This window comes from Grammomys surdaster, unplaced genomic scaffold (assembly GCF_004785775.1).
Source record: "Grammomys surdaster isolate TR1022 unplaced genomic scaffold, NIH_TR_1.0 125476, whole genome shotgun sequence".
Taxonomy (NCBI): domain Eukaryota; kingdom Metazoa; phylum Chordata; class Mammalia; order Rodentia; family Muridae; genus Grammomys; species Grammomys surdaster.
In genome coordinates this window covers 743,802-755,890 of record NW_021620336.1, presented here as the reverse complement: position 1 = coordinate 755,890, position 12,089 = coordinate 743,802, and the positions used below count along the sequence as shown (strand labels likewise).

Genomic DNA, 12,089 nt, shown 5'->3' with positions numbered 1-12,089 from the left:
GACAATTTTGTCATGACTTCGAATTGAAAACAGTAAGATGCCATAGCTTCATGATGCTCTGTGCAGTTGTGTGCTGGAGACTGAATAAATATGGCTATGCAAATACCTGGGTACAAGTGTGACTATATGGATGGGTAAAACTCACTTCCATGGCTTAAAATCCATTGGTGACATAGAAGGTTCCACCAGCTTGTCACTTTTGAGTGGTGTTTGTCATTGTATACCTATCTATGTTACCTATCTAACCCATCTACCATCTATTTATTATCTGCCTATTATTTAGCTTTTATTCATAAAGTTAACTCTGTAATCCAGTTAGACTTGGAGGAAATAAGGAAAATGTGGAACCTCCAAATTCAGTAAGAGCAGAGGTTACTGGGTTTTGAGAGCAGATGGGGGTTGAGGGAACACTCTCCTGAGCTACAGAAGAAAGGGTCTGATGGGTAAGATGCCCTCAAGTCAAGAGTATTAGAGTTGTCCAGAGTAGGCAATGGTGATCTTCTTGCTGGTATTGCCATTCCAGGACCCCAAACACTCCATGGCTTTTATGGTGCTCATGCCTTTTCTCACCTTCCCAATGATCACATGTTCACTATCCAACCACTCAGACCTTGAAGTACAGATGAAAATCTGGAAACCATTTGTGTTTGCTCCAGCATTTGCTATGGACAAGATGCTACAACCTGGATATTCTGTATCTAATTATTTCCTTTTAAAAGGGTATATGGTCGTATTTACTCTACTAACAGAAGTATATAGCAACTCAATTTTGTTCATCTTTCAAAAATGAATCAAAATCTCAAAGCTTAGCTGTTGTTTTTTGATACTTAAGAATCTAAACTTCAGAATATACTGTCTTCTTTTACAGAATTTGTGTTTCCTCACATTCTAATATCAAGGTTCATGATATTGAACATTTGTCTGGTTGGTAAAATTTTTATGTTACTGTTGACATTTTTCAATACAATTACTTGGATGAGTAAAGTTTTATTTAAACCAAAGGGATAGGAATCTTCCTGCCATCTTCTGATAATAGATCTTGGTGATGGTTAATCTTTCATATAACCCTTCCCCAACTATGCTATTTCAGCTTGTTAGTGGTAATCTTTATGGTGTGTAGACTTGCCCAGGAGATACTCTATCTGTGATAATGTTTCCAGAGAGGTTTAGCAAGGAAGACATTCTGAATGTAGGAGCAGCATGCCATGGGCTGGGGTTCTGAACTTATGGCTCCCTTTCTGACTGGACTCAGTGGCCAGGTAACTCATATTCCTGCTGCCATATCCAGAGCTGCATCCCCCCTGCACTTTTCTTGTCATCATAGTCTGTACCCTCAAACCAGGGCCAAAATAAACATTAAGTGGCTTTTTGTAACAGCCATGAGAACATTAACCAATAAATTCTTTCAAACAAGTTTGAAATAGAATTTCAGCCCTGGGTGACCAGGTTACTGAAGTGCCTTTGGAGTAAACCAAAACCAAAACACTATAGTTATTTCAAAGAAAATTTATGGTCAGAATAGAGGGCTTTAAGGTCTTCTATATGGGGATTTCAAAGCTCACAGGGAATAGCGGCCAATGTTCTAGGTCCCTGGATGGTTTCTCTGGGTCAAGCTGGGGTCTGAGTTAATAGACAGATGCATTTTTTTGATTGATTAAATTATTGTAGCAAGACCCTTTCAATGAGTAGTCTAGATTTAAAGCTCATTTTTTCTTTGTTTTTCCTCCCTCCCTCCCTCCCCCCTCCCGCCCTCCCTCCCTCCCTCCCTCCCTCCTTTCTTTCTTTCTTTCTTTCTTTTGGATATTTTATTTATTTCCATTTCAAGTGTTATCCCCTTTCTCAGTCCCCACCTCAAAACCCATATCCCAACTCCCTTCCTCCTGCTTCTATGAGGGTGTTCCCCCACCCACCCACCTACTCCCACCTCACCACCCTGGCATTCCCTTACACTGGGGCATCCAACCTTCACAGGACCAAGGGCCTCTCCTCCCATTGATGCCCGACAAGACCATCCTCTGTTACATGTGCAGCTGGAGCCATGGGTCCCTCCATGTATACTCTTTGGTTGGTGGTTTAATCCCTGGGAGTTCTGGGGGGTCTGGTTGGTTGATATTGTTTTTCCTATGGGATTGCAAACTCCTTCGGCTTCTTTAGTCCTTTCTCTAACTCCTCCATTGGGGACCTCATGCTCAGTCCAATGGTTGGCTGCGAGCATCTGCCTCTGTATTTGTCAGGCTCTGGCAGAGCCTCTCAGGGGACAGCTATATCAGGCTCCTGTCAGCAAGCATTTCTTGTCATCAGCAATAGTTTCTAGGTTTGGTGTCTGCATATGGGATGGATCCTCAGGTGGAGCAGTCTCTGGATGGCCTTTCTTTCAGTCTCTGCTCCATACTTTGTCTCCGTATTTCCTCCTGTGAGTATTTTGTTCACCCTTCTTCCTCTTCTTCCTCCTTCTCCTCCTGCTCCTCCTCCTCCTCCTCCTCCTCCTCCTCCTCCTCCTCTTCTTCTTCTTCTTAATTTCTTTTCTTGTATATACTTATTTACAGTCCAGATGTTATCCCCTTTCCCCATCCCCCCCACAGAAACTCCCTATCCTGTCCCCCCTCCTGCTGCTTCTATGAGGCTGTACCTCTACCCATCCACCCACTCCCCATTCCCCGCCCTCAAATTCCCACACACTGGGGCATCCCGCCTTCACTTGACCAAGGACCTCCTCTGCATCCAATGCCTGACAAGGTCATCCTCCACTGCATATACAGCTGGAACCATGGGTCTCTCCCTATGTGCTCCCAGGCTGGCTGTTTTGACCTGGGAGCTCTGGTTGGTTTGTATTGTCACTCTTCCCATGGTGCCACAAGCCCCTTCAGCTCCTTCAGTCTTCTCTCTAACTCCTCCATTGGGGGCCCCATGATCCGTTCAATGGTTAGCTGAGAGCATTTGCCTCTATATGTCAGATTCTGGCAGACCTCAGACCTCTAAGGAGACAGCTATATCAGGCTCCTATCAGCATGCACTTCCTGGCATCCACAACAGTGTCTGCCTGTTTTTGAATGCACATGGGATGGGTCCTCAGGTAGGGCAGTCTCCAGTGGGCCCCTCCTTCAGCCTCTGCTCCACACTTTGTCTTCTTTATTTGCTCCCTTGAGTATTTTGTTACTCCTAAGAAGGACGAAAACACCCACACTTTGGTCTTCCTTCTTGAACTTCATGTGGTCTGTGAGTTGTATCTTTTGGGTATTCTGAGCTTTGAGGCTAATATCCACGTATCAGTGAGTGCATAACATGTGTCTTCTTTTGTGATTGGGTTATCTCACTCAGGATATTTTCTAGTTCCATCCATTTGCCTAAGAACTTCATGAATTCATTGTTTTTAACAGCTGAGTAGTACTCCATTGTGTAAACGTACCACATTTTCTGTATCCATTCCTCTGTTGAAGGACATCTGGGTTCTTCCCAGCTTCTGGCTATTATAAATAAGGCTGCTATGAACATAGTGGATCATAGTGTCCTTGCTATATGTTAGAGCATCTCTCTCTCTCTCTCTCTCTCTCTCTCTCTCTCTCTCTCTCTCTCCTCTTCTTCCTCCTCCTATTCCTTCTCCTTTTCTTTTTTGGAAAAAGAGAACAGATTTATTTGGTGAAGACAATATAGATCAGATGTTCAAAGTGCTGTGGGAAGGGGCCCTAGGAAGACTCTGGGATCACATAGAAATTTGACACCTGGCTGGAGATATGGAAATGTCCTCATCCACTCAGCACCATCCAGACACAGACAAGCTCTTTGTAGCTGATACAACCATTTCTGTCCCCATGCCCTGTCACTAGCATCTCTACTTATTCCTCTGTCATCTCAAACAAGGACATGACAGATTTCAGCACCCATCATGGTACCATTTCTGTCCTTGTCAAATACATGAAGGTCTTCAACATAATCCTCATAAGATCCTGGTCCTTGTGTGTGGCCCCAGTGTGCAATGTGGACAGGAAGTGCTCAAAGTCCAGCATCTTCACATCCATCTCATCACTTTTGGGGTTCCCCAGGATCTTCAGCACCTTAGTGTTGGTAGGATTCTGACACAGGGCCCTCATCATGTCCCTAAATTGGCTGTACAGTATTTTACCATCACATGTTTGGACAAACAGCTGGAAGACCTTCTTGAATTCTGTAGCCTGTGAAGTTACACATCTTAGTTGACCAGCTTTGTAGGACCTGCAGCTTTTTCTCATCAAAGTGGCCTAAACTTCATTCTGAAGCACTTAAGAATATTAGAAAAAAGAAATCATTGGATGAGGCTGGCAAGATGGCTCAAGTGATAAAGGAGCTTGTGGCCAAGACTGAAGACATAAATTTTATTGCTAGGACCAATGTAGTGGGCAGAAGAGAATCTACTTTGTGGATTTGTTGTCCTATCGTTGTATCTGCATTCCATGTGCATATAAATGTATGTATGTATGTATGTATGTATGTATGTATGTAATAAAAATGAAAAAATTACTGGTTCATCTATTCTATCTGAGGTCCAGCTGAACAACATATGGAGAAGGAAGCATTTGACTCATTGTAATGGCCTCTTCACTCTGCAGGCTTTTGGGGATGAGTTACACTGTCTGGCTCCTTGTTACAAATGAAGTGTATTCTGTAGCTTGTAAGATTGAAGTATTTATGTATAAATACCATATAATGGCTATATGTAGCTGATTACTTGAGGTGCTTCTTACAATTGAGATTCTTATCTTACTTCTCTTATCTTGAATCTGAAATCCTGAGAGTTCAAATTGAAAATCTTTGCCTTTTGGAGACTCTCTGGATGAGTCTAATATACAGAGAACAATTTGGTGTCCTAAGTAGATGAGGCCTGGTCTACTTTCTGCTGCTTTTGTTAAACAAAACAGCAGCAGCAGCAGCAGCAACAACAACAACAATCACCATTTTGCAATCTGGGGGTTACCTGCTTTCACTATATCTGTGCAACTGTGTGTGGTGTTCTTGCTCATGTGTTGTTGACTAACATCCCTGAGCATTTTGGATATGTAGTTTCTGGAAGAAATATAAAATTTAATTATTTATGTCAGTTTGGTTCTAACACAAAGATGCATAGTGTGAATTTAATATCATTCTTTTTAAATTTTTTATTTTTAAATAATAATAAGAAAATTTTAGCTAAATACAGGGTTCCCTCGAGGACATCTTGCAAACGTGTATTCTGTCTGCAGATCTGCTCTCGTTTTCAGGTCTTAAGTCTTCTGTCTTGGCACGCGTTTTGTCCAGCAGCCTTGCAGTGTTAGCAGAGAGGTCAAGTCTGCCTCAGGCAGTTTGGAATTAGCAAGGTGCTGAAACAAAGGGGCTTTTTGTGGTACTGTTATGGCATGTTCAGGTTTTTACTATTTGATTTAGTAATAGATTCTAGAAAATTTAAATATTTTAGGAGTCTAAATCAATTTCTCATACTTTGTTTTGATATGATAATTTTAGTAATTGCTTTCTGAATTGCATACATGCATTCCATGTATTTTGATCATATTTAAGCTCCTTCTTCCCTCAACTCCACCCAGATCAATCCTTACCTCCCCCACACTTCCAGCTCTTCCGTCCTTTCCCCTTTACACCTCTCTGAGTCAGTTTGTGTGCTCATAGACTGGTGGATGTGGGTCCATTTAAATTTTAAAAAGCTGCTTTTATATTAATAATGTTCTGGATATGATCTTTGCAAAACAAAAAGACACCATATCTCATTTGTTTTTTCCTAGAAAAAGATCCAAGAATGTATTAGTGATATAGTAACATTGATAACTTGATTACATTTTGAAGGAAATGCATCAATTTTTAGTTACAACACCTGGCAAATTTGGGTTAGAATCTTTATCTTGAATTAAAAATATGTGCTTTTATCTTTCCTTTAGAAACAGCTTTGGGTATCAGGCAGGGAAAGAGGTAAAATATAAACAAACAGCTCAAGGATCAGATGGGGATCAGGTAGAAAGGACAAATGATATTATTAGTGGACAACAGGGGGCAGATGTGCACTTGATTAGTGAAAGAAGTTGGGACTTTTATTTTGTGTTTAGATTCTGCCAGAGTTAGGATTGTCTGTCTGTCTGTCTGTGATTTACAAAGACCCTCAAATAATGGTAGCTTAATAAAGTTTGGTTATGATGTTGGCCAAATTAATTGGCTTTGCTGAGTAATTTTTTCTTCATCTGTAAGTTAAGGATCACACCAGTACAGTAGGCTCTAGCATGATAGCGGCCTGGGGAAATATGGAAAGATATTAGAGCTGAAGGTTCTGAGAGACTGTCAAAGGCACTGACTTTATCTTACAAGGAAATGAGACCTCAAGGCATAGAGTGACATGCTTGGAACTCTGCAGTGAGTTGGAGAGCTGGAGTTTACATCAGGGATTTCCGAGTCTACGTTTTCTTCCATTCTGTCACCGTGTTGACTATGAGGAGAAATGTACAAGTTAATCATTACCAGAGAAGTTCTGATTGGCTTAAAAAATCAACTGTGAGTACGAGTTGGCTGGGAAGGTGGACAGGGTAGCTGTCTTGAACTTAGTTTATGTGATAAAGATGCTGAGAATTTAAAATTTCCATAAGTACAGCTTAAGCCAACGGTGCAATCTGGTGACAGAAAGGGTGATAGGGAAATGGTTTGAGAAAAGGATGTTAAACCATATCAGAAGTGTTTTTTGCAAATAACCCCTCACCTAGACTCCTGTTAATAACCCAGATATTGGTAGTTTTCAGCAGAGTCAGGAGTTGAACTCAGGGCTGTGCAACTGTGTTCTTAGCTACTGTAAGCTGGGTCTTTTCAGATTCTCAGTGGTTTTCTGCATGTGTTGTATGTTCTCCCACTGTTATCCTTGCATCTCTCTCTAATTACATTTTAGGAAAATCTTTTAACTTTTGTCAGCTGCAAAATAAATCTTCAGTACAGAAGACTTCGAGCTATACATCACTCTGATGGAGCGTCAGCAATCATTGCCCTTCTTCCGGTTCTGGGTTTGGCTTGGCATGGTCTCCTCTACTGCTTCCATGCAGAACATAACTACTTAACCGAACCCCAAATCTCTTTGAAGTTTAGTGAAAGTATATGTTGAACATTATTGGAAATGCCTTAATTGTTACAGTAAAGATTTTATCCCTTATTTCATTTATTTGATTAAATCAATGTTTCTGAGCCATGATATATGTAGGTACTAGAGTTCCAGTAAAGAAGACAAAATATCACCTTAAAATATATTCTTCAGGAGAAAGGGGGAGGGTCTGATGAGAATAAATAACAAAGCCCATTATATACTGTAAAGGCCCGAGCTGCTGCTTCGGTCCATGGGTCAGGGTCTAGCAAGAGAGAGAGTGGGGATGGAGGGGCAAGAGATGTGAAAAGTGGAGACAAGACAGAGTCTGATCAAGTCTTGTTTGTTGAAAGGAAATCCTGGGTATTTATACGCTTTACCACGTGCCTTGCTCTCGTGGACAAGGAGGGGAACACAGCTGAAGGCACTATGTCACGCGCCTTGCAGCGTGGATACCAAGTGTGCCTTGCAGCTAGGGGCACTAAGCAGCAAAACAAGATATGTGAGAAAAACAAGATGTTTATCAGAGTGTGCTCAGCTGTTGCGGGCTGTTGAAAACAAGTCTCTTGTCAGGGTATATGGCTCGAGATGGCTGCAAAGATGATAGTGGCTTTCTGCTAGGAGTCGGCTCCCAACAATACACATCTATAAAAGATTCGAAATCAGAGTGTCTAAAGGCCAGTCTTTACTATGAGTTAGAATAACACCTTCTACATCTTTAATACTGTTGAGTAAATCTTCTGCCTAACTCGGAGACCTTGGTGGTAGACACTGACTTTGGTTTTGTTCCATACAAAACCTTTGAGTTTCGGTGCCTTTTAGGTAGGTAGAGTCTGGTTGAGACCATGTAAAAAATAGTTCTCAGTGTAATCTGAGTGACTGTGGCCCAAAAATATAGTTTCTATAATGTTTAGGAGACCTTTAGCCGGGTGGTGGCGGCGCACGCCTTTAATCCCAGCACTTGGGAGGCAGAGACAGGCGGATTTCTGAGTTCGAGGCCAGCCTGGTCTACAGAGTGAGCTCCAGGACAGCCAGGACTACACAGAGAAACCCTGTCTTGAAAAACCAAAAAAAAAAAAAAAAAGGAGACCTTTAATAAGAACCACAACTTTTGTTCTCTAGGAATCCTTCATTTTTGTATATTGTTTCAGAAGCCCAGCTAGAACTCTATCCCATGAGAACTGGACCCACCCAGACTTTTTCCCAAAAGAACTTTAGGAATAAGAGAAAGAAATGTGGGCACTAAGCAGACATTCCAATGGCTTCATCAGGTTTGCCATGACCTCTCACTGGTGGCAAAATGTCTTTGTGACCCTTGTGCCTCCTCTGAGGTTGAATTGAACTTAATTGCAGATAATGATTTCCACAGAGACAAACAGAATTTGCTAAGCAGAGAAGTTGGAGGGTAAGAAAATATAACCTAGAGAGGCTGAGGTGGGAGATGGTAACGTTTTATACAGTTACATGGCAGTCTTGACTATTGGTGGGGATGGTTTCACAGAGGGTCTAAAATAGGAAAACGTGATATTTATTGTGAACACATCGGGAGCAACGGACGCTTTATAGACAAAAGTTCTGTTCTTGGCAGGAAGTTGCATTCCTTGACCAAAAAGGTCTTTTTCCATATCTAATTCATTGATTAAATCAAGGTTCTGAGTCATGAGGAAACATACACAGACTTGGCAGATGAAGATATTCTAAAGAGACACCATAATTCCCAATCTGATCGTCAGACTACTTCGACAATGTACCCCAGAGAAATGAGGATTTCCCCAGATTTCTCCTGCTGGGAGAAAGGAAAAGGCTCTAGTCATGGAGGAAATGTGTTTCCCAGAAAGAGATTTTACACAGTTCTATCCACTTGTCAGGGTTACCTTGCAGGATGAGACTGAAGCCCAGAGTGGGACTCATTAACTCAGCTCACTCTCGAGCAAAGCTTTCAAGAGTGCTCTTGGAATTCAGTTACAAGGAGCATTTGTTTCCATCCACAGTCTGCCAATGGTTGCTCAACCCGGGGTACATAAGGTGAACATGAGTGCTGAGATGGTATTGACAATGTAAGGAACACTTTCACAAAGACCTTCCTGGTGTCACAGAGCCTGCTTAGCTGACCCTGTCAGCCTATACTACGGTCCAGGTTTACTTGGGATGCCACTCCTTGGAGTCTTTTCACTGTATATTCATCTCTCCCTCCCCTTCATATTGAGATATTAATTATTCCACCTGGAAAAAAACTGTTCATTGTTTTCAGGGCTGTGTGTTTCATTATTGTCAAACACAGCCTAAATGTTACTTGTAAACACTGACAATTCCTGAGGCAGAGCTCTTTCCTTTGGACCACACAGGGAAGTACCACCTAGTTTGGATTTTTTTTTCCTCTTTGACTAAATTATTAACATCTAAGAGTGTGTCTCTTACATTTTGTATCCCTTTAACACCTGTCTTGAAAGTTGGTTAATAGGTAATTCAATGATTATTTTTGGGCATAAATACTCCCATTAAAGTATGATAAGTAAAATAATTTATTGAATCGGGACAGAAGAAACATAAACGGATTGAATATTAGTGATTCTCTGTTACTTATTTTGACTCACATTGAAAATAAGACTTGGTTTTTAATGAATTTAAATACAAAAATGATATGTTTTTCCAAAGTCTCTATAAGGACTGGGCTGGTTAGTTTTTGTAGATGTGACAGATGAAAGACACTTGGGAGGAGGAAATCTCATCTGAGGAACTGCCTCCAACAGATTGGTGTATGGGCGCATGTGAGGGGAATTTTCTTAACTGATGGAAGAGGACCTCATTCACTGGAGGTGGTGTCACCCTGGACAGGTAGTCCTGGGTTCTATAACATAGGTGGTTGCCTAGGAAGCAAGTTTCTAAGCAGTGTTCCTCCACAGTCTCTGCTTCAGTTCCTGCTGCTAGGTGTCTGCCTTGAGCTCCTTCCCTGACTTCCCTCAGTGGTGGGTTGTGATCTGGTAGCTGTAAGATGATATAAGTCATTCCTCCTTCGATGCTGATTTTGGTCAGCGCTTTGTCACAGTAACAGAGAAAGAAGCAAGTGAGGACAGACTGCCAAGGCTCCTTGTAAACAAGATAGGCTTCATTTTGGGGGTATGCCAACTAGAACACATGCCTCTGTTCTTATTCAAAAGACAACATTGTATTTATTCAACCAGTATGATTGATTTTAAATAAAGCAACTCCTGGCTAGATTGTAATACATCCACTAGATGGCAGGCGAGTGCTGGAGGAAGAGGAAACCCATGGTATTTTAGGAGATATTGGTTTATTTCCACCCAGTTGTCTCTGTCAACAGGCCTTGCTAATGAGTGCCTTAATTTCTACAAAGTTTTTCAGCATTAGTTTTCCAGAGTTTTAAAAAGCGATTGCAACACACTTCACGAACTGTACCTGCCAGAACATTTTCCACCACCACATCTAACCCTAGGCTGACCTTTTATTCACCTTAATTTTCTTAGACCATAAATACTGTCCTGATATAACACAGAAATAGAAATAGAACAATGAGAAAAACACATTATTTGAGTGTGGTGAGCACACAATTTCTTATTTCTGTGAACACTGGAGTTTAAGTGTGTCTAGGAATGGTTACTTGGAAACAATGGGGCACAAATACATTTCTGCTCAGTAGTGAGCCAGGACTCTAAGCGAGTGTGGTGAGTACTGGCTCACATTTATTAATGTTTGCTCTTGACATGCCTAGTGGATGTTTGAGCTCGAAACCATGTCCAAGAAATTTCCATTTCTGTGCAATTACCCCAGGAGTAGAGAGATAGAGCAGAGCTTGTGGTCTTTGTCGGCAGAGCTTGTGGTCTTTGTGAGCGGGATTTGTGGTCATGGGGGAGGAGACTGGCTAAACTTTCTCTATTATAGATATTTTCTTTCTTTGCTACATTGTTCATATATGTTCTGTCTTATAGAGATGCCAATAATAATATTCAAACAAGTGCTTACTCCTATGCCTAAATTAAATGAAATAAACTACATAAAGGAGCTGTGTTGGTTGCTCTGTTGTATTTAGAGTTCTGTATTTTCTCATTGCCATGAGTAACACTTGAGGGAGAATGCCACCCAATTAATTTACGGTATTTGAGCTTATCCCTTAGCATATCTATTCTATAAAAAGCAAAAGCTGTTACACGCGGGCCAGTTATGAGCTTTGCATCCGCTGCCTTTGACTTTGGCATCTCTATCTAATTTAGTTAACTGAAAATGAAACGTTAAGGAGGGACCATGAACTTGTAGTTAACAAAACTAGAAAGAAAGACCACTTAAGTCTTTTTGTCAGACAAATTTTGAACTTCAGCAGTGTAGATTAACAGCCCAAGCTCGGGACACCTGTGGCCTGAGGTTCCTTTCTGGCAGTTGAGCAATAAATGAGAGTAAAGCGAAAATAAGTGAAGGTCAAAGGAGTTCCTTATTAAAGGGCAGACCTCAGCCCTTCCCGTCCCTCAGCTGTTAGGAATTTTAAAGGTCTATTTAGAGATAAAAGCATGGAGTCTTGGAATTACACTTCCTATGACCCCCTATTCCATATTAAAAACACTGGTGTGTGTGTTAGAACTCAATTTAATTCTCTTACTAACATTAATTTCTGTCAAAATCAATGGTCTCTAGTATAAAACAGACGGCTGACTCCATGACTCGCTGCATTTGAATAGAAATCCAGTAAAGAGCTCTCATCTCAGTAGCAACTGACATTCTTTTTTTTTTCTTACTTCTTTTTTTTTCTTTTTCTCTTACTTTTTTTTTTCTTTTTTTTTTTTATTGGATGATTTATTTACATTTCCTATGTTGTCCCCTTACCCCATCCCCCACCACCCCTTCGGAACCCCCAATCCCCTCGCCCCTCCTCCTCCTTCTCTGTGGATGTAACCTCTATCTACACTCCCCCACTCCCACCTCCCCACCCTCAAAATTCCCACCCCCTGGGGCATCCAGCCTTCATGAGGTCAAGGTTCTCTTCTTCCACCTATGCCCAGCAGGG

General features: G+C 41.4%; 1 pseudogene; it reads right to left on the bottom strand.

Moving 5' to 3' along the window:
• Window positions 1–3,743: 3,743 nt before the first annotated feature.
• On the bottom strand, window positions 3,744–4,157 carry LOC114638011 (annotated as a pseudogene).
• Between the last annotated feature and the right edge of the window lie 7,932 nt (window positions 4,158–12,089).